General features: G+C 41.1%; 1 protein-coding gene across 13 annotated transcripts in view; it reads left to right on the forward strand.

The window, feature by feature from the left end:
* baz2ba (bromodomain adjacent to zinc finger domain, 2Ba) overlaps positions 1–22,163 on the forward strand; it is an 88,684-nt gene that overhangs the window by 5,475 nt on the left and 61,046 nt on the right. For all 13 annotated transcript variants that reach the window (XM_016555285.1, XM_016556079.1, XM_016555430.1 and 10 more), the window contains exon 2: positions 5,749–5,792. The gene's annotated coding sequence lies outside the window, so the exon portion shown is untranslated. The remainder of the gene's footprint in view (positions 1–5,748; positions 5,793–22,163) is intronic.

The raw sequence follows: 22,163 nt of genomic DNA on the forward strand, positions 1-22,163 counted from the left end.
TAGCCTGGTTTAAACTAGGTCTTGAACAGTAAACAAACCACTGTTGGATTAGCTGTGAGGTTTTATAAAAAGATCTCCAGATTGAGAGAGCTGGATTAAGGGTTCTAATCTGCGATCGCGTGAAGGTGCATCATGGTGTGTTCCTGGAGTCTACAGACGCGGGATTAGGCGATTCAGCAGGCCTCATGCTCGCCGACCCGCAACAAATGTGTGTGCGTGTGTGTTTTGGGGGGGGAGTCTGTCTCGGTCATTAGAAGTTAGGCTGAGGCTGCTTTGTTTAAGGTTGGAACGGACGGGTGATTCTTTGTTTAAATAATGCAATCAGTTGAAGAGATAAGGTTAAGGACTGCAGGTTGTTTAGGTAGCAAAGGAGTGTTTGTGTCATCAGATTGTTCAGTGAAACAGTCTGTGGTGTGGTTGTTTCACATGACACTCGAAATGAGAGGAAAAACACTGCATGTGCTCTCTTTCTCTCTGTATTATCTCTGTTAGATGGGTAGAAAGCTGTGAAACCCGTCTGTAATATGAGCAGTCAGTAAACTTGGCAATAGCAATAGAAAAAGCCTGATCCGGAGGCCATGAAGAGCCTCTTGTTGAGTCCTTCGAATGTTAGTGTGTGTATGATTGCGTGGAAGTGCATCTGTATGTTTGTTCTGATGGCAAAGGATCATATGGACGCATTCTAGGGCGAAAGATGAAATGAATGGTAGAGTGAGCAGTGCATCCTTATTTGACCACGGTGTATGTGTGCAAGCGCCTCCGTAACCGAAAGCCTTGTTTTGTGCTCTTAGGGTTTTATCTGAGTGTGTGTTAGTGTGTGTGCACATGCATACGGGTGACTGTGCATCTATGTGTGTTTGTGTGTTGGAAATATCCTTTGCTCCTGCAGGCTAGAATAAATCCTGTGTGAGAACTCCCTGGTGTAATCCAAACACTGGCAGCTAATTTAAGCGTGCAGCAGGAGCAACATCATCTTTCATGAAAACAATGCATTCAGTCTAGAGCTCATCTTCACTTCCTTCAGTCATCTATTCAGCCATCACCTTGACTTCAATGTTACAGCTCAAAACACAACCCAACACAACCGCTCAAAACACCACCACACCCCAACAGTGCAGCTCAACATGCCACTTTATTGAACATTCCAAACAAACCACCACACAACCTAATGCTACCTCTCAACATACTATCACAACCCAACATTACAGGCCCAACACTACACCTCAACATGCCACTTTGACTGAACATCCCAACACAATGATCAGTCCACCACCATAACCACATACACTTTAGCTCATTGCAGGCCCAACACACCACCAGATGATCCAACCCAACACTTCAACATGCCACTTGACAGAACATCCCAACACAATGCTCAGTGCACCACCATAACCCAATACAGCCACAAACCACCACACAACCCTACACTTTAGCTTAGGCCACTACAACCCAACACTACAGCTTAATATGCTACTGGATGACCTGAAATAACAGCCCAATACACCACTTGACTGAACATCCCAACAACAGTCTGAAAACACCATCACAACTCAACACTGCATCTCAGTACCCAACAGACACAGCAGCTTAACAAACCACACAATCTAATACTATAGCCTAACTCACCACAATTGCCCAACTTGCCACCAGATGATCCAACACCTCAACATGGCACTTGACTGAACATTCCAACACAATGTTTAACACACCAACATACCCCAACACTGCACACCCAGTAGACCACCACACGATGACCTAATACTGCAGCTCAACACACTTCCCCCCCACCTAAACACTTAAGCCCAACACACCACCAGGTGACTCAAAATAACAGCTCAATACACCACTTGACTGAACATCCCAACAACATGCTCAACACACCACCACAACTCAACACTATCTCTCACACAATCTCAGAACAACAAATCAACACCACCAGATGACTCAACACAACACTTGACTAAACATCCAAGCACCATAGCTCAACACAACACAACACCATAACTTAACAATACATCTCAACTCCACACCGATTACCCTCCGCAACAGCTCAATTCACCACTTTTGGGAACATCCCAAAATCATGCTCAGCACACCCACTACAAGCCAACACTATACACCTAGCAAAGCACCATGACTTAACACAACAGCTTAAGCCGCTACCACAACCCACACTACAGCTCAACACGCCGGTGGACTGAACATCCTAACTCCACCCTAATACTACACATCCAACAGACCACCACATGACCCAACACAACAGCTCAACGTGCCATCTGTAACATCTCAACACCATAGCTCAACACACTACCATAACACATGAGGGTGAGTAAATGATGACAGAAGATTTACCAGAACAACAACAGCAGTCACCTTCCTCAGCATACTTCAGACCATCATGTCCCTAATAGATCGTAATATTTGTTGGAAAAATATATTTTATATTTGTTTTAAAAGGCAGGCATTTTTTTTGTCATTGTTGCTGCTTCACTGGATTGATGTCAGGTTGATGGCGAGAGCTTTCCTGTTGGGTGTGTTGAGCTTAGGGATGATAGATGACTATCTGGTTGGTTTATGTGTGTCAGTGTGTTTGTTCGTATGTGTGTGTGTGTGTGTGTGTGTGTGTGTTTGAGAGGAAGGCGTGACAGCTGCATAGGCAGTGGGATTGACCTTCACGCAGAGAAATCTCAAGGCCTGTTTGATTACACGGTATTCTGCTGCTTTGCGTTCTTTAGCGCTTAACTTAATTCGCGGACAGCGGTTAATCTGTGATCGGCTTCTTTTGACTGCCAGTGTTATTGTTCAGGGCCCTCAATTAGGGTACATGTTGTTCAAATAATATGGTCAGATGTAAGGCTGTTATCTTTGTTTTTTGAAACGGTGGTATTGTGCTAGTACATACTTCGCTTGATATAAAGTGGCCTTAAAGAGTTTAAAATGATGTTTGGACACTGTTAAAATCACAAGGTCTCACTTTCTCTTTGTGGTTTACTAAAATGTAAAGTGTTAGATTTAGATTTGTACAGTTCTGCTCACCATACCACTTGCAGAATGTGCAAGATGCGATTTGTAAGTTTATTTTTCATTAAAAAAAATAAGAGAGCGTAAAAATGCATTTACAGATAGTTTCCACAAAACAAAATAATAACTGAATTTACTCAAATAATTACCTTGTGTCATAATACCATATGTTGCATCCACAAGCATCAGTGACTCTATGTAAGCTTTTAATAGTTGTACATAAGTCTCTGGTTTGGTCTTGGAGGTGAAAACTACCCACTGTTCTTAGCAAGTTCTTGGGTTTCTCAGCATGGATTGCACATTTGGCTATATGATGCTTGAGGAGTCAACAACAGATGATATCAAGAGCAGTATGAAACACCTTACATATTACCCATTTTTCTCATCTTTCCTTTAACATTGTGCACTTATAACTTTGTAATATCATCAGAGGCAATTAAAAGTGTGTGTGTGTGTGTGTGTGTGTGAGAATTCTCAACTCATTGAAATGTTTTAAATTATGACATGCACGAGATTCCTTGGACTGACTAGTGAACAAACATTTAAAGTGCATGTTTTTAAAAGCTCTTGTAAGGCTTTGCATTTCACATGCATTTCACAGGATTTCACTTAAAGGCTAACCTAAAGTAAAGCCTCTGATCATTTTCCCATTAGTTTGTTTGTTTTCGTATCTGGGAGTGCCTAAAACATGTTTTCTGTTCCTGCCGTGTCTGGCTATGACTGCAGAGCTTCAGAAACTTTCCCACATGTTCTACCTTTTGTTTAAGAAGCGCTCCATTTCATGTAGAGACACATGAGTGTTTTCTCTCTCTCTCTTTCGCTCACTCTTGTTTTTCCTTTTGCTTCCATCTGGTCTTCATTTCCACCAGACTTCAAAGGTGAAGGAAATCGCGGATAGGAAATGGGTTGAATATTAATTTGGCCTTATTGAGTTGCTGTGTTCTGCACAGATGAACTTTTACCACAAATGTAAAGCCAAATTACCACATTGTTTAGCAATCCGTTCAAAGACGATTGCTGTGTCCTTGTGTTAGAGAGAGCAACTCTTTGTGTGCGTGTGTAGCACGGTTCTTCCATTAGCGTGTGAGTGATGACCTCCAGAGTGGGCAGTTTAAGTTATAGCGCATCCCCTCCTCTCTCTCAGATGGAGCTAATTGTCTGGTGGCCATTTTTGAGAAAGTGTTTCCAGGTATGAGGGTTTTTTTTGCCCTCTGGATGGCCATGTCCTTTTTTCCCCTCTTTATTTATCTTTTTTCCCATCCCTTCTGTTCTCTTGGATAAACCACAATCGGCCTAATGATGAAAGAATAAGATTATCAACAAGAGAGAAAGAGATCTGGTCCAAGGCTGTTTTTTTTCCCAGTCACAGAACTCACACACAGATTCCATTTTGTCAGCTTTCAGCTGGGCATAATACAGCGATAAAAGACTCTGCCCTGCAGCCACACTGAATCATACAGAGCAAAGAGAGGGAGAGAGAGCAAGAAAGAGATGAGAAAGCGAGAGAAAAGGAAAGAGAAGTCTCTTTGTGCTGTGTGTGCTCATATTGTATGAAAAAAGATGAATCACTTCTATTTAGGGATCAGTTTCCTGAAACTGGATGGGTGAGACGATTCCACGGGAGATAGATTGTCGGGACTTGCCTGTGTTTCTCTGAAGGGTTCGAGCTAAACGTCTGCAGTCGTGGCAAGGTGCTCCCTAAAGGACCGGCTCCTCCGACAGGAAGTATCAACCTGGAGCAGAAAGAACTAAAAGGAAAAAAAACCCTCCCCTCCCCTCATTTCTCCTCGCCCACCATCCCCACACCTGCTAACGCTTTACGTGTCCTTGGCCACTGCGGCGATGGAGCACCTCCACCGTAGACGGATGAGTCGGATTTTGATTGACGTGTGGATGCTGTCAGTCACAGCCTGGCTCAGTGTGTAGCAAACAGTGGTAAACTGTTCCAGACATCTAACTCTGCCCAGATGGAAATGTTTTAAAGAACTAAAAAGAGGAACTAACTGCCCAGCCACATATTACTCGGAGTGCGTCTGCTGTTCGTTTGTGGTGGTAATTTGTTTTAGTTTTTTTCCTCATTGTGCATGTGGTGTTTGTTTCTGAGCAGTGTGTGTATTTGCAACTTGTTATCTGTGCAGATTGAGGAGATTGGAAACCGAATCTGATTTGTGTGTCTGTTTCACCTTTGTGTCTCACTGCTGTGATGTTCCTGATAATTCTTAAGCACACACATACACACACAAACAGACAGAAACGCACACAAATGCTGTGAGAAAACTGGAGCAGGCTGGTTTTCTGCACAAGACAGCGTGTGTGCTTGGAAAAACGTCCCACACACCCTGGGTTTTAAAGCCTTACTGTAATTCCAACAGGTTTAGCAGGAAAAAAGACGGAACCGGGTGCGTGTATGAGCATTCACACATTCATGTGTTTTTGCTGTACTTGTGTGGACATGTGAAAAGTGGTTGTCAGTGTCTTTGTGTATGTATGTGAGTGTTTTTCTTACTTTAAAACCATTGGCAGCCACAGGTTGGGTGTAAACACACTAAACACTGTATTACTCCAGCCACAGCTCTGAAACCTGTTGCCGTTGACTTTTCCCCTTGGGGCCGAGGCTTATTATTAAGTGTAATTTAGGACAGTTTACCTCAGTTTTGCTTCTGTTTAGTGACCAAATGTGCTATTAAAACACTTTCCTTTCTGTTTCTTTTTCCCGGTCTCCTACAGGTGGACAAGCAGTGATGTCACACAGCTGAGGACATTCCCACTCAGTGAGTATTTGTTCCATAATTCTTAGCAACCAGTTGTCATCACTTTTTTTTTTTTAAACCTTTGACTTTGCATTTGTTGCAAGACCAGTTTTCCAGTTTTGAAGTCATTTGGCACGGTTATGTACCTCTGTGTTTGTTTCGGGCAATTGGATGCTGTAACCAAAAAGGGTGAACACAGATTCAGCCGATTTAAACCTAATTTAATTTCATTCTTAGGATGTGAGCCCCTCTTCTCACCCCTCTCCCTCCCAATTAGCTGAAACAAAGCTCTCTAAATGCAATTGTTAGGTTGACATTTCTTAAGCGTGCTTTGTTTTGTTTTTTTGTATTTGTAAAGATCTTTAATTTGGCAATTCATTTTCACAGCCGAGTCTCTCGAACGAACCGCAGCCGTGGAGAGAGTTTGTGCTTTGGAACAAACAAATCAGCCGGTTTCTCTCTCTCCCTGTGTGGGCTCAGGCTAATTGGTAGCGCGGATGCTGGTCGCGGTGTTAGCGGTGATGCTAGGCAGGCGGCAGCCTCTCAGGGCTCTCTGCTCGGTTGCGTCGTTTCATTCCCCAGCTCCCTGGTGGTTTCAGAGAGTGACAGAAATACAAGGATGTTTCTTTCCACTCTCTCGCTGTCTCCTTCTCCCTCTCATTCTCTCTGTCTATACCACTAACAAGTGACAATGTAGAGTTTGAGTTCTGGAGTGCTTAAAGACTGAGAAACGGACTGCAGCTGCCTCAGGTGAACATGCAGCTGTGTGTAGACCAAGTGCTTCCTCAGATGTGCGTGGGTGAGAGAGAGTGTGTGTGTGTCTGTGTGGTGGCTTACAGATGACTTTTATTAGAAAAGCGCTCCATTCACACTCCAGAGGAAACGATATATTTGGAAAGAAATATAAGGATGGCAAGAAAGAGAGAATGGGATAGGGAAAAACAGAGAGAGACAGAGACAGACTAAGACAGCGAGACAAAGACGGGCTCTCAGCTCCTCAGCTACACATCACTGCGGCCTCTCGCATTGGCAGCAGTCACTGCCACCGTCTCAGCCATCAATAATGGTAATGGAAGCCCCATCCGAGCATTGATTTCTGGGAATTGTAGAAAGCCGTGAAGGGTCATCCGTGCTCAACGGCCCTGCTCGTTTAGTGAAGGCGAGACAGGTCAGGATTTCAGCATGAATCACACTAACATTCCTGTATGTCTGACTTACAAGGCAATCATGCTTTGAGGCAGCACCGTGCATGTCCTTTTAATGCCAGGCATTGCCCTAGAAAAAATGGGAGAAAAACTAATTTTTGGGGCTGTCAGTTTAACACCTTCATTTACTACAATTAATTACAAAAAATAAGGTGTTAAAAGAATTGGCACATTTAATCATGCCCTCTGACTTACAGGCAGCGTGCTTCATCAAACCGCATTAGCAGGCGGCAATGAACAACAACTATGAAATGAGATACGTCTATAGTAGTGTTGTTACTATAGTAGTAAGCATAGCATAAAATTGTTTAAAATAAATATTAAATAAAAAATAAAGATGAAAAACTTAAATTAAAAATAAGAAGTATAATTTAAAGTACTTAAATTTATAAAATTAAAACTAACAATAAATTAAAGCTGAACAGAATGACAACCATTTGAATTTGAATGACAACCAAAAATAAATACTGTACATTTAGAGAAATAATAAAATAGCACTGTTCTTTCTGGAGTGCTTAAAGACTGAGAAACGGACTGCAGCTGCCTCAGGTGAACATGCAGCTGTGTGTAGACCAAGTGCTTCCTCAGATGTGCGTGGGTGAGAGAGAGTGTGTGTGTGTCTGTGTGGTGGCTTACAGATGACTTTTATTAGAAAAGCGCTCCATTCACACTCCAGAGGAAACGATATATTTGGAAAGAAATATAAGGATGGCAAGAAAGAGAGAATGGGATAGGGAAAAACAGAGAGAGACAGAGACAGACTAAGACAGCGAGACAAAGACGGGCTCTCAGCTCCTCAGCTACACATCACTGCGGCCTCTCGCATTGGCAGCAGTCACTGCCACCGTCTCAGCCATCAATAATGGTAATGGAAGCCCCATCCGAGCATTGATTTCTGGGAATTGTAGAAAGCCGTGAAGGGTCATCCGTGCTCAACGGCCCTGCTCGTTTAGTGAAGGCGAGACAGGTCAGGATTTCAGCATGAATCACACTAACATTCCTGTATGTCTGACTTACAAGGCAATCATGCTTTGAGGCAGCACCGTGCATGTCCTTTTAATGCCAGGCATTGCCCTAGAAAAAATGGGAGAAAAACTAATTTTTGGGGCTGTCAGTTTAACACCTTCATTTACTACAATTAATTACAAAAAATAAGGTGTTAAAAGAATTGGCACATTTAATCATGCCCTCTGACTTACAGGCAGCGTGCTTCATCAAACCGCATTAGCAGGCGGCAATGAACAACAACTATGAAATGAGATACGTCTATAGTAGTGTTGTTACTATAGTAGTAAGCATAGCATAAAATTGTTTAAAATAAATATTAAATAAAAAATAAAGATGAAAAACTTAAATTAAAAATAAGAAGTATAATTTAAAGTACTTAAATTTATAAAATTAAAACTAACAATAAATTAAAGCTGAACAGAATGACAACCATTTGAATTTGAATGACAACCAAAAATAAATACTGTACATTTAGAGAAATAATAAAATAGCACTGTTCTTTAAAAGTCCTTAAGTCTAGCTCAGACAGATTGGTGACTTAATTACAGAATCCACTTTTTTGTCTATTCAGTGGTTTACTTATCTACCACAATAATGTAATATGTTTGATTTATTTTAATTTGGTAACTTTTCTCAGCAAATATTGATATATGCAGTTAATTGTGACTTATTTAGAACATGTGACAGATTTATAATCTCCATAATATGCAATCAATTCACTTACAATTTTTTTTAATGATTTGATGTTTTTTTTTCCAGAATGTTACATCCAGCATTGCAAATTAAGGATATACAGGTTCAAAATTTGAGATTCAAGAAAATGCAAAATAAAGTTGCTTAGCAAAAGTCTCTGCCAAGTTCATAAAAGTAAATATAGTGTTAACTGATAGTAGAAACTAAACAAAAGCATACTGAAGCCTTGCAAGAGTATCGGTTATAGGGATGAACTTTCCTTTCTCATGAAAAAAAAGAAAGGAAGGAACAAAATAAAACACTGCTTGGACACCCAGAGGGAATTACAAAAGTTTATGGATGGAGAGAATATCAACCAGTCTCTTTGGAGAGTTGAAATTGTAAAGTAAAATCAGGTCTGTCAGGACATATCGAGGAAGACACACTCTTTTCGTTCTGTAATGGAGGTTATATGTTGTAGTCACTGAAAATGTTGGAGACTATATGGAAGAGAGAGAACTGAGCTCTTGCAATCTTGCCCAGGGGCAAACCAGCTATTTATTAGCGCACATGTTAAACCCTCTCTCTTCAAAGCAAACTTTCCTCCCAGCCTCCCACAGAGGGGGAAAGAGAATAATAAAGCAGAGGAAATGGCATTTCTCTGCACAAAGTGGATATGAGTGTGTTCGGTGTAACCAACTACTCTTTATTTCGAGTAGAGAAAGAAACGGAAAATAAAAGCAAAGGAAGACAAAAGAGGGTGGTGAAAGAGAAAAAAGAGGCAAGAGAGTGTGTTTGAGCATAGATCTTGGCCAGGCAGTGTCAGGCTCCTGGCCTCTCTCTTTCTCTTTCCTGCGTCCCTGGGGACGGCTCATAGCTCATACTTCCTGCTGGAGAGATCTTGAGCAGGAATCATGGTAGAGGGGTTTGTTTTCATTGCTGGTGCTGTGCAGTAGGAGTGTGTCTGTACTTGTGCGTCAGAGGCAAAACATACCGGTTGTTTGATACAAATAATGCAGGCATGCTGGATTCTTTGTGCGCGCGTGTGTGTGAAAGGTGTAATGGACCCCTGCCTGAACTCTGCTGTGCCCTCCAGATCCCCGGTGAGAGTTATTACCTCAATACAAAATGCTGGACACACACACATATGCACACACACAGTGAAGGAGAGAGTTTGAAATGGGGTGCCTCAAGTGTCTGTCATTGGCCCTTTTTGTTTTCTCTCTCTCTCTTTGTCCCTCTACTTGGCACTTACGATTTTACTGTTCCTTCTTGCCTTAAATATTTATACCTGGCCAGGGTACGAGGCCATGCTGATTCCGACTGTTCTGGAGGATACAGCAATGAATACTGAATCTTCCATAGAGAGAAAGAATGAGTCGGTTATGAGGCAGTTAATATTCAAAGTACATCATAAACATAATCTCCTATTATCTTGCCTTAGCCAGGCCCCCCACTTGCATAAGTGTTATCATCTATGGCTTTATACACATACACGCACAATACACATATGCAGGTTCTACGAAGTGGATAAATGCTATTTGTCATTTGCTGTTGTCATTGTGTTTTAAAGTGGCAGCGCAATGACAACATAAGCCAAAAATAACAGTATAGGAACATGTAGGCACTCCTGTATCCATCACAACTAGAAAGATAGATAAATGAATACAGAAAATAGAAGATGGGGCTGAGAGAGCGGGAGGGAGAGAGAGAGAAAAGGAGAGGGGAAAAACATCCAGAAGGTCAGGATCAGCGGGTGGCCATCTAAGGGAGCGACATGGAGAGACTCCGATTGAGTTTCACCAACCCCGTTACCGTGGAGATCCATCCAATAATACCACCCTATCCACAGCAGAATCACTATAATACACTACACCTACAACAGACTGACAAATAGTACACTGGCTAAACTGAGACAACTACAGCAGGCAATGCTCAAATCTGAAGCAATATCTCGCTAATGCTCCGTATGAATCCACGTATTTTGCTTCAGCAGCACAAATGTTTTAACTCGGCCCAACCCTAAGACAGGTGTCCTTTTGAAATAATGAAAACTACCTATTTGTTGATTGTGGTTCAGCTAAACATGGTGGAACCATGTGGGAGTGTCAATGTGGTTACCATGTTTTTGGACTGCAGATAACTCAAGACCAAACCTATCCAAATTTGCAGCTACCTGAGGTTCCGTAACAAACATACTGAAACGGCTCGAAATTAACCAGCAGTCACCTTCAGGCTTTCTCCACGTGGCCACTTATGCCATTAAGCAAGCAACAGTTGAGTGTAAAATATTTTGAGCCCTCCTGAGTGGGTAAATGACCATTCGCTGCCACCACTGTCTCCCTTTAAACGGCTTTTCCTTAGATGAAGATGAATCATGAAATGTCATTTTTAAAAGTTTTCAAGTCATTCACTCGAAAAACGACAAGTTGAAATGGCAGATACTCATATCCTTTAGATGCTACTTACAACACTTTGTAAGTTTTTTCAGGCCTCTTCCAAAACTTTATCAATGTTAAATAAATCTTCTAATGAAGAATACACAATGAAAGTCATTAGACAATAATACATTTAAAATGTCTAGTCAACACTAGACCCTCAGGGACCTAAAGAGAGCCATACCGAAACCAGTTCCAGTTTAGACCCTCTAAGACCAGATTAAAAAATAGGGCCCATGAGGCCTAGATTCTGACAAAGACGATATAATCAATGAATCATCTAAAAAAAAATAGAAAACAAAATGCTGAACTCTGTACAGCTTAGGTAATGTCTGGGACTTTCCACAAATAGGGTTTTTTCAGTAAATGGTGATTGAGGTTAACTTCAGAAAGTGATTGTAAACTTTAGGAGGTCTAACTAAACATTATGCGAGTTGTTCATTTTCTTTTCATTTTGTATGAGGTTTGCAATTTCTGCAGCCATGATATCAAAAATACTGGTTATGTCTAAATGCAGTGATGTCTAAAACCTCCATTATTATGAGTTTTATTTTAGCAATAACATTAAATAATCATCAAAATTATGTAGTCAAAATTACAACAAGTAACAGTGTTCAAATATGGTATTTGTGTCACTCTTTAATGTGTATTTTTCATGGGTCAAGTGTACTGCATTTGTTAAAAGCGCAATAGAATGCATGCAAATTCTTTGCAATAGTGAAGACCTTAAAAACACTGAAGACAGACTTCTGTCTTTTTTGAAACTTGAGACTGAGACCAAGGGCTCAAGACCAAGTGCATACAAGGCCCCAACTCTAATATCTTTTCATTTAAGTGATTCTACAAATGAGCATTCCTCTTGACTTTAGCATGTAACGTCATATAATTAGTCTAGGCGAACTTGTTTCCGTAATCAGCAAGTAGGGTTTATTGTGTCATTTGTAAAAACAAGAGGTTGAGATGATTTGGTAGATGGGTGAAACACATCGAACATAGCTACTTTCTTTCTAATGCTGGTGTACGTGTTTGTGTGTATGTGTGTTTTCCCGTGCTGACGCTACAAGCGGCGTGAGGACGGATCTGAAGGAGTGAGCGCTGGAATACTAATGAACAAACAGAAGAAGAGGCTGTGTGCTCCCGTCTACCTCTCTGCAGTGGGCTCACTCGCTCCTCTCTCTTGCTCTCTCCCTTCATCTGCACCTCCCGCTCACACAGAGGATAAACTGTGTACATGATGACATTTACACCGCAGTTGCACGCAGAGGGGAGTGTGTGTGCACTCGTGTGTGTGTGTGTGTGTGAGCCCTCTCATTCCTCTCCCCACCTCTGTTTTTTCCCTGCTCTTCCTTCATTTTGCTCTGTGCTCATCTTCTCTCCATCTCTCCTTCTCTTGCTGTGTGTGTTCAGCACAGGATGCGCACCTCAAGGGAGCACACACACACAGGCCATTATTTATGTCTTTTTTGAAGGGCAAATATAAAAAGGAGTGGCTTTGCTTTACTGCCACAAATTTTACGCGCTGGCTGAGGTTCCAAACACACACTTACAACTCTTACTGAACAGTAGCCATAAACTGTGTGTGTGTGTGAAAGGAAAAGCAGCATCACAGCTTACATGGTTTACTCTGTAGGATTTATGGTCCATTTAGAGTGTAAAAATGTGTGTGTGTGTACGAGGTGCAATGAGGGGGTGTGTGTTTTTGAGGTCGGACGGCGGGCGTCTCTCCCTTCTCTCAGAGGAATCGGGTGGTTAAGGGCAGTTAGAGGGGCTCTTGGTGAGATCGGGGGCCCTCAAAGAAGGTTAAAGAGATTCTATTGAATCTAACTGCCCCCCTTTCTCACACACCAAGATTTGATCCCTTATAAACACACCTTTCACACCAACCACACACTTTCTCACACCTATCTCATTCACACTCCTAGACATAAACACACACACACACCCCAGCCCTAGAATAGCAAGCCACCCAGGGGTCTCTCTCCCTCGACCCAGGGTATTTAGAGAGAACCCGCGGCAGGCCCTGAGCTCAGAACAGGAGCCGGGACGATCTGGATCCAAGGTGGTCCGGGGAGATTCGCCGAGCATATCAGGGGCTTTTTGTATTCTGGGTGTCCAGGGAGAGCTCATTACGCTGGGTGTGCGTTCGCAGAACCGCCCTCACCTCTTGGAAATAGAGAGAGAGCTGCGATACTGGACCTCAGGGAGGTCATTACAGAAAGATAGGCTGAGATAGAGAAAAAAATCAGGGAGAGAGGTGGGTATGGAGTCTTAGAAACAGAAGCGATGAAGTTTGCTGATTCGTGCCCACGGTGGAGGTCTCTGAGTGCGATTTTGGGCATTTTTGCAGCTTTTGTTTATAGCGGTAGTGGAGAAAGGATGCACAGAAGTAAGGAACAGGATTGGCAAATGATGCCAGGCAGACTCGAAACTGCATCATCCACATGAGCACTGAAGCTCAGTAGCTACATGCACCCAAATAGTAAACAGATTGATGGCTCAATTTTCAAGTAAACACCTCAATCAATCCAATTGATCTGAATCTGAATGAAAGGGGTGATGTAGATCTGAAATAATCCGATCAATTGGGGAAAAAATGAGCATGTAAATGCTTGAATCTGGCTGACTTCTCAATTGGATTTAAAAATACCTTGTCACGTTTCTTTTGAGATATGTAATCAAGGTAAAAACGACAAGTAATTGCATATTTGTGGGACACGTTATCACAACGGCTTTCTTGTTTTGCTTCACCATTGCACTGACTTGAAGGATGAGGTTTCAGAGCAACTTACAAATATTTGACCACTGGATGACCAATCAGAATCAAGTATTTCAAACAGTACGATAGCGATAATTTAATGATAGCAAGTGATACACAAATTTGCTGATTTATTTCACACGACATTGACTCCAAAACATTTTCAAAAAGTGTTATTTAGTCAAACTGTCAACAGTTTTTCGAAGTGACACAAGGTAGAACTCCAACATGATTATCATTAAGAAATGGCCAAATATCGTCTGATTTATCTGTCTGTCATTTATCAGGGTGGTGGTTTAGAGCGGTTGATACAACAAGAGTGTTTCTCCGTCATATCTGGCTATTGTTTACAGCTCACATGGGTCTTGAGTGTCAGGGGGGAGGGATGGATGGTTTGGCGTGCAGATGGTCCAGGGAAGAGTGGGGCATTGTGTCTGTGTGTGGGTGATGTGAAGGGAGATATTTAGTATTTTATTGGTCTGTTCCAGAGGACCCAGCTGCTAGGTCATTCCCTGCTGGCATACTCGGAGAGGGAGAGAGATGGCGAAAGAAAATACAGAGAAAGAGGGGGCATTAGTGTAGATGTCGATGCGAGCAGAGAGGATTTAAGAAGAGAAGAGAAGAAAAGTGAAAAATCAGAGCTAAGATGAGAGAGAGCGAGATGGAGAGGAAAAAAGGGAGGGAAGGAGCGGGAGAGAAAGGACAAGAGAGGAGAAAAAAAAACGAGGGAGGGAAAGAGAGATAAGCAGCGAGCGAGTGAAATGTGTCCGCCGTGATACATCAGCCCTGCAGCCACACTAATCACAGGTGGAATTCAGCAAGCTCTTTAAAACGCTGCCTCTCATTTCAAACCCTGCCCTCAGGCTCTCTGTGTGTGTGTTTAGAAGTGTGTCAAAATCTCTCTGCTTGCCCTATTTTGTGTCTGTTTGTGTGTGTATTCCACAGCGTGTGTGTGTGTATGCGTTTTAAGAGAAAGACGGGGATCTCACGAGACAGTTTGTGAGGGAGAAATGGCCATTCACACACTCCTTATACACACTCTCCCTCTCTCTCTTTCTCTCTTGCTCTATCGGGATAACATTTTTTGGATGATACGGATAACTGATAATTAACTGATACTAAAAAAAGAAAAAATCTTACATTGGCAGATATCGATATTATCTGTCTGTTTATCCATCTCTATCTGTCCATCCGTCCGTCCGTCCATCCACCTGTCTGTCTATCCGTCTCTACCTCCATTTATCTGTGTCTGCGTCCATCTAACTGTCTGTCTATCTATCTATCTATCTATCTATCTGTCTGTCTGTCTGTAATTAATAAAATTACCTGTAATTAATAAAGATAATTAATTAAATGTTGTGGCAGATCAGAAATCAACCATTGGATGGATATCTGTTTAGTTCTTCTGAAACCTACAAACAAAGATTATACTGTTTGAAATGATAAAAATAAGACCTGACATCATCAGCTTTCAACGTCCAGTCAGACCAGTGCACTATATAGGTGGCTGATATCAATATGTTCACCGCTACATATCTGTATCTGTCTGTCTGTCGGCTGCTTATAATTAGTTGGTCCTTGTATTAGTGTTTGGCTTCTTTTGGTTCAGCAAACATTAGTAGATACTGTCACATCTTTCTCAGTTACGTCACTACAGTCACAGCGTATCTGGGTCTGACCTCTTTACACAGGTCTGTGAGCGTGTCGCTCAGGTCAAAGAAGTGGAAATGTGCGATCATCATTTTGTGTTAATACAGCTATTAAAACTCAAGGTGAGAGCGAGATAGAAAGGTCGGAAAGAGTGGGGGAGAGGGAGACTGAGGAGACGGCAGGAGGAACAAACGATGCACAAAGCGGGTGACAGCGCAAGCTGCTTTAATATGTATGTATTGCAGGTTGATGGTTGATTTCATTAGCAAATCTCATTGTTATGCATGGATTGTTCTCCTGCAGCAAAATGAATATTGCATTCACACCACCCATAGGTTTGGACAGAAACGTTTGGATTTTTAACTGCAGCCTTAAGGAAAAAACAAAACGTTTTTTTTGAGGTTTTCCCTCCGTTTCTCTCTAGATCCAATTGATGGCAATTAAAAGCATTTAGTGTGTTGTCATTCACTATAGATGAGGCCTTGCGTAGAGAACGAGGGTTTAATGTGTTTGCCCCTGGTTTTGTGTCTCTGACATGTTTAATTTTAACCAAATGCCCATCTTTATCTTTTAGTGTGTGTGTGTGTGTGTATGTGTGTGTGTTTTGCTCTTTCAGCTGGGTGTTTCTATGGAGGTAGTGTGTGGTGTATGCCTGTTTGAGATCGTGTGAAATAAGGGGTTGATGTTTGTGCGTGTGAAAATGTGTGATATTAGAGTGTGTTTTGTGTTAATGACAAGCCTGTATAACCAATCTCAGGTTGTATAACAGGACTTTTGAGCTGTGCTCGGTCTCTGGTGAATATAGAGGTCTGTGTGAGTGAGTGAGTGTGTGTGTGTGTGTCTCAGAGGTATTAATAGCCTGGCCAGGCACAGGAAAAAAAGACTCATGTTTTTCCATCTGTTTTCATAGAAAACAGTCAGGACGGATTATCTCTTACACACACACAAACTCTCTTTCGCTCTCTCTTTTTCTTTGGGCTAATGATCTGATGGCTATTGCAGCACATCTCTGGTTTTCTATGTGGATTATGGAATCATTTGAAGTATGGACGTTACACTTTCCATTTGGATATTCTGGTTTCTCTGTCATATTCATCAGAGTGATTCAGGGAGAAATAAAATCATTTCTGGACTGATATTTTTTGCAAATCTCAGTGAAGCTGATCAAACTGATGGAGGTCTGGAGTTTGTGGATCAAAAGCACATAACGGCCACACACACTCAAAACCACCATGTTATTTGCTTTCAGGCAAAACACACATTTTTGTTTGAGAAATAAGAGAGAGCTCAGACTCTCGGCCACTCTGACTAAAGGTTAGTCACACACTCGAACAAATTCACAGGCGGGAATACAGAAAGGTGTGTGGAGATGACTGTTCACTGGGTGATTAAAGGAAAGCTCAGAGTAAGCACACCCAAACAGACACAAGAACAATGTGTGCACAGGAACACACACACACACACACACACACACACACACAGAGTGGGCTTCAAAGTCTGAGACCACAAGTAAAATGCTTCTATTTTGCATCAAGTTTTTGAATCAAGTGAAAATGTTACTGAAATCACAGTTAATCACATATTTCAATATTTACTGAGAACAATATTGATGCAGATTAATGCATTGAAAAGACATTACAAAAAGTGGCTTTAAAATTCACAATATAATTTGTTTACATAAGTCAATAACTGGCCATGTATTCAGTCTTTCATTTTAATTGTTGGTTTTGTACGGACACCTCTTGCCATTACATCACATCCTGTTGTTTTTAGGGTCTTGTGCAATGATTGACACATTTAAGTTTTTTTTTTTTAGATTTAAAAATTATATCATCACTATAGTAACAGAGTGAAAAGTTAAATTGTGAGAAAATTAACATGAATTTAATGAGAGCAGCACTAGAGCTGATGATCATGATTTGAGAATGATCCAAAGAGCATCTTGAGCTTCAGCGGAATCAAGAACATCTGCACAAAGACATCAGTGTCACAAGTTTGCTTCATTTTATTAATGATCTAGAAATAGCCTAGTGCAAAATCTAAATATATCTTCATATGTTGTAAAAAAAAATATTTCCATGTTTTAAATAAAAATCCTATATATTTTCAGTGTGGTCTCAGACTTTTGGACTCCACTTTAGATACACAGACACTCATTGGTCTGTTGATATCTTTTGCAGAAAAGGCGCAGATTGTGTCCAGCCATCTGCTATTGAAAGAGCACATGCTACAGTGTCTGTCAGTGCGTGTGTTTTAGAGCTGAGGGGAGAGATAGAGAGAGAGACCTGTCACATGCAGCCACATTCAACAAACCCAAACACTTTTGCTTCATATCATTAGAACAGTTTAGCAGATGAGTTTTTTTTTGTTTTTGTTTTTTTTAGTGATCGCCTGTTGCTTCATAGGACTCTAGCACCAGTGTATGTGTCTGTGTGGATAACGGTCTGTTCCATTAGTGTGTCTCTGTGTGAACAAATACACACACATTCTCAGTTTTTCTCAGTTTCTCAGTGATTTGCAGCATTGTAGCAGTAGACAGGAAGTGCAGAATCGACTTGCGGTCAATAGTGAAAGTAAATGTGTGTGTGTGTGTGTGGCAGGGGGTTGCTTTGCTGTACTTAGGGTAAAAAGAAAGAAGCCAAATCAAACAAAACCATACCTTGGGGTAAGTGACTGATTAGTAATAAAAATTAATTATGGTTACACTTTAGTTTGGGGACCAATTCTCACAATTAACTACTTTTAATGACTTTTGCCTCAATAAACTCCTAATTTGCTGTTTAGTAATAGTTTGTAAGGTAGTTAAGTTTAGGTATGGGGATCTAAAATATGGTCATGCAGAATAAGGTACTAATATACTAATATAAAGTACTAATAAACAGCCAATAGTAATATGCATGTTAATAAGTAACTAGTTAATAGTGAGAATTGGTATATGTATAAAAACAGTTTAAAATATAAAAGTCCTTGTTTAGATGGATAGTTAGAAGTTTGTGTGTGTGTGTACATACTTAACCATATTTTGGGGACTAAACCTGACAAACCTCTTTTTGGTCTTCACGTGTAAAAACAGTGTAAAAATAAAGTAAATAAAGTTTTTGTTTTTAAGTTGTAAAAATACAGAAAGTTTTCTGTTAGGGTTTGGGTAACGGTTAGGTTACAGTATTTTTAACTGGCTGTGTATAAAAACAATAGATGTCTATGCAATGTCCCCATTTAGATAGATAAGTAAAGGTGTGTGTGTGTGTGTGTAGCATTTCAAAGCCAGTCATTTTTTGTCAAATGTACAGAGACTAAACACTCTGTCACAATCAAAGCAGGAGACATGAATACCGTTGTAAGCTGTGTGTGTGTGCTTTTGTGAGATAGTCATGTGTCATGTTCTCTGATAACGTCTTGAAAGGATCAGCACGAACAGAATGTTTAAACAGTGAGAGAATATTTACAGGTACATCTGTAAGACACACAGCGTCAACCGCTGTGCATGTGATGGAGATGTGACTGTTTGGCTGTCAGGTGATTTAGGAGACCATTAAGGGCGTAAACCATCAGCTAATTTTACCACCACAGTCTATTACATTCATTAAACTACATCAGGATGATTCAATCAAATGCATCAAACAGGTCCATCAGTGGAGACGAGTGTGTGTGTTTTCTCTTCCCTCCCGCTGCTGTGGTTTTTTGCGAGGGTATCGGGTAATAGTATACTCTAAACTAACAGCGACCTGCGTTCTTCCCCTGATCTGATCGTCTGTAATGGCAGACACACACTCACAGCTCTCAAAGATGGCCGCCTCTACGAGGATGACAGTGCGTTTGTTGTTCTCGCTCCGAGGAGATTGGAATGTCAGGATACGTGAGCCGAGCGAGAGAGAGAGAGAGAGAGACGGCTGTGTTTTCTCTCGCTCTGTATCTCTGCAGGCTGTCTTCCTGGTTGTGAGTGAGGCGTGAAGGATGTGTGCTGCCCCTCCCCTCCTTCCCCTCCTCTTCCTCCCGCCCCACACTCGTCTGATTGGCTAAAGGGACAGAAATGGAAACATTATTCGATTCCGTCTCCTCAGAGGTCAGCGACCTCTCTGAACGCTTTAAAGACTGAGCTCAGCATTTGGCTGTGGGATGGCTCAATGTTAATGAATGTTTAAAGAATAGCTAAAAAGCTCAGAGAGAGAGAGAGAGCTAGAGGGAGACAACAGAGTCCATGTTAAGTAAAGTGCAAAGAACCCTGGCTGTGTACGGAATGGAACGCAACCCTGCTGCTTACTAGATAATGCACAGCATACACTGTGTACTGTCTAATAACATGTAAAAAAATATATGAAACAATAGTATTGTAATATTTATGAGAAGTAAATAGCTCTGCTTGACTTGGGGTGGGGGGGGATTTCAGAATTTCAGTTTTTCCTGATTTTTAAAAAATGAATTTTTTTTTAAAGCTCCAGATTTGCTGTGCTTGTGTGTTAAGCCCCGTTCACACCAAGAACGATAACTATAAAGATAACGATATTAGCGTCCACACCAGCGAACGATATTGTCTACACAATTTGCAAAGTAAATAAATCAATAAATAATAGTTGCTAAATAAAAATATTAAACAAAAGACATTGAGCACATTGCATTGTAGGAAACAAGACTCAGTGTGCTTTGCTGTATATTAAACATTTTGCCAAAAATATCTGGGTTTTTCATGTGTATTTGCATTCTATGCATGATATACTTACTGCATCCTGCAGAAATAGTAATGCTGTTCTGAACATGTCGATGCATCCTGTGAGCTTTGCATGATAAGTAACAGCTGATTGGAAAAGTACATTGCCTGGTTTAACCCCAGACAAGATGTTACATGTGTCATGTCTTCTAAAAGCAGAATAGAAACAAGTTTAATCCCTAGTACATAACACAGGAGCAGAAAAGCCAGAGTCCTGCTCTGTGGCCGTTTTGCCCTTCAGCAAGGATCTTAACCCCAGGTTTCTCCAGTGGGACTGTGGCTGTAATTAGTGTACTGTAAGTCACTTTGGATAAAATAAGTCTGCTAAATACAACAATTTGGTATTTTATGCTTGCCCTTCAGGTTTGCTTCCATACCTCATTGGGGTGATGTGGAGTATAGGTTAAAGATCTGAGCTAGTAACCGAAAGGTCATAGGTTTGAACTCCTCAAGAGGCGATCCATGAGATATTTCCAGTGTAGCGCTGGTGCTTAACCTCAGGTTTCTCCAGCGGGACTGTCCTTGTAATATGACTCATGTCAACATTACCAACTCTGCACTCTTTTAAGGTTCTTTATTGGCATCTATGGTTCAATAGAGAAACTTTAACCTCCATGGAACCTTTCCATTCCACAAAACGTTCTTTATAGTAGAAAATGGTTCTTTAGATTTTTTTAAATGTCCTTCACACTAAGAAAAATTGTTGTTTAGGAACTGTTCTTTGGGGAACCAAAAATGGTTCTTCTGTGGCATCACTGGGAAACCCTTCTTTTGGAACATTTATTTTTCAGAATGTATGGGGTGGTGCCAGTGCAAAATCGAAGAGAAATTATGAGCTGTTTTCCATATAAATAGCAAGATCTGTCATTTGACTACCATTTTGTCATCCGCTGGGCATGAAAATAAAAAAATAAAACAATAATAGCCTAAATAAAGAGCTTCACTAATGTTCCCACGTCATTTTTATTGTGTATGACAATCAGAAATTTTTACCCAGTCATAATTCTTTGTTGTGAGCTAGATTGACTCACATGGTGAACTAATCAAACGTCAATCAGTCGGTCAGCAGATCCTCGTTCACAAACGAAACGCCCCAGTTCATTCAGTCTCGATCAGTGCCGCTCCGAGACCGAATCAAAACAGCGAAGTGGGCATATTTGTTTAGTAGGTCTAACCAATAAAATGTGCCTTCACAGCCTGTTTGCTAAAGTCAGTCTACATAGGCAAGAAAGCAGAGAGTGAACTAGAATGAATTGTTCACTTAAAACAATTGGTGCAGAAACTATTATTTATATGCTGTATAATCTTTTTTTGCACATTAGATGTTCTATGTAAATTAATAAATAATAAAATCACCCTTCGATGTCCAAAACTTTTCATGTGGAGGGAAAAGTGGGGTATGATCCGAGGTGCATTGGTGTCTTAGACACTTTGGATTATAGCGTCTCCTAAATGGCTACTTGCCTGCAATGTGTCATATTCTGAGCACATAAGAAAGCAGTTCTGAATATGGCTGGCCGTTTTTTTTTTTTTTACATGGCCAGGGTTTAGAGCTCCTTGTAGTCACCTCATATCCCCAAGGATTGATTGTGAGCAGGATTTGTTTGGGGCAGGATTCGGTTTAGACTGGATTAATTCATTTGGAAACAGATAAAACAGGCCAATAGTAAGTGCTTGTGGTGCAGTCCACAGCAGAGAACGTCTGTTATTCCTCAAACTGAATTCTAAGTGTCTTGCTATCTCACAGAGAGGAGCTTATCAAAACTGTGTAGATGGACACAATGTATGAACACTGTGTGTGTGTGTGTGTGTGTGTGTGTGTGTGTGAGGGGCGACAATGTGTGTTTTAAAGAGTGTGTGAGCATTTTAGCTGTTTGTTGTTTCCATTGTCACACGCAGCTGCTTTAAGGTTTATTCTCTCCTTTTCTCTCTCTCTCTCTCTCTCTCTCTCTCTCTCTC

This window comes from Sinocyclocheilus rhinocerous, unplaced genomic scaffold, assembly GCF_001515625.1.
Source record: "Sinocyclocheilus rhinocerous isolate Xijiao unplaced genomic scaffold, SAMN03320098_v1.1 scaffold2596, whole genome shotgun sequence".
NCBI classification, from domain to species: Eukaryota; Metazoa; Chordata; class Actinopteri; order Cypriniformes; family Cyprinidae; genus Sinocyclocheilus; species Sinocyclocheilus rhinocerous.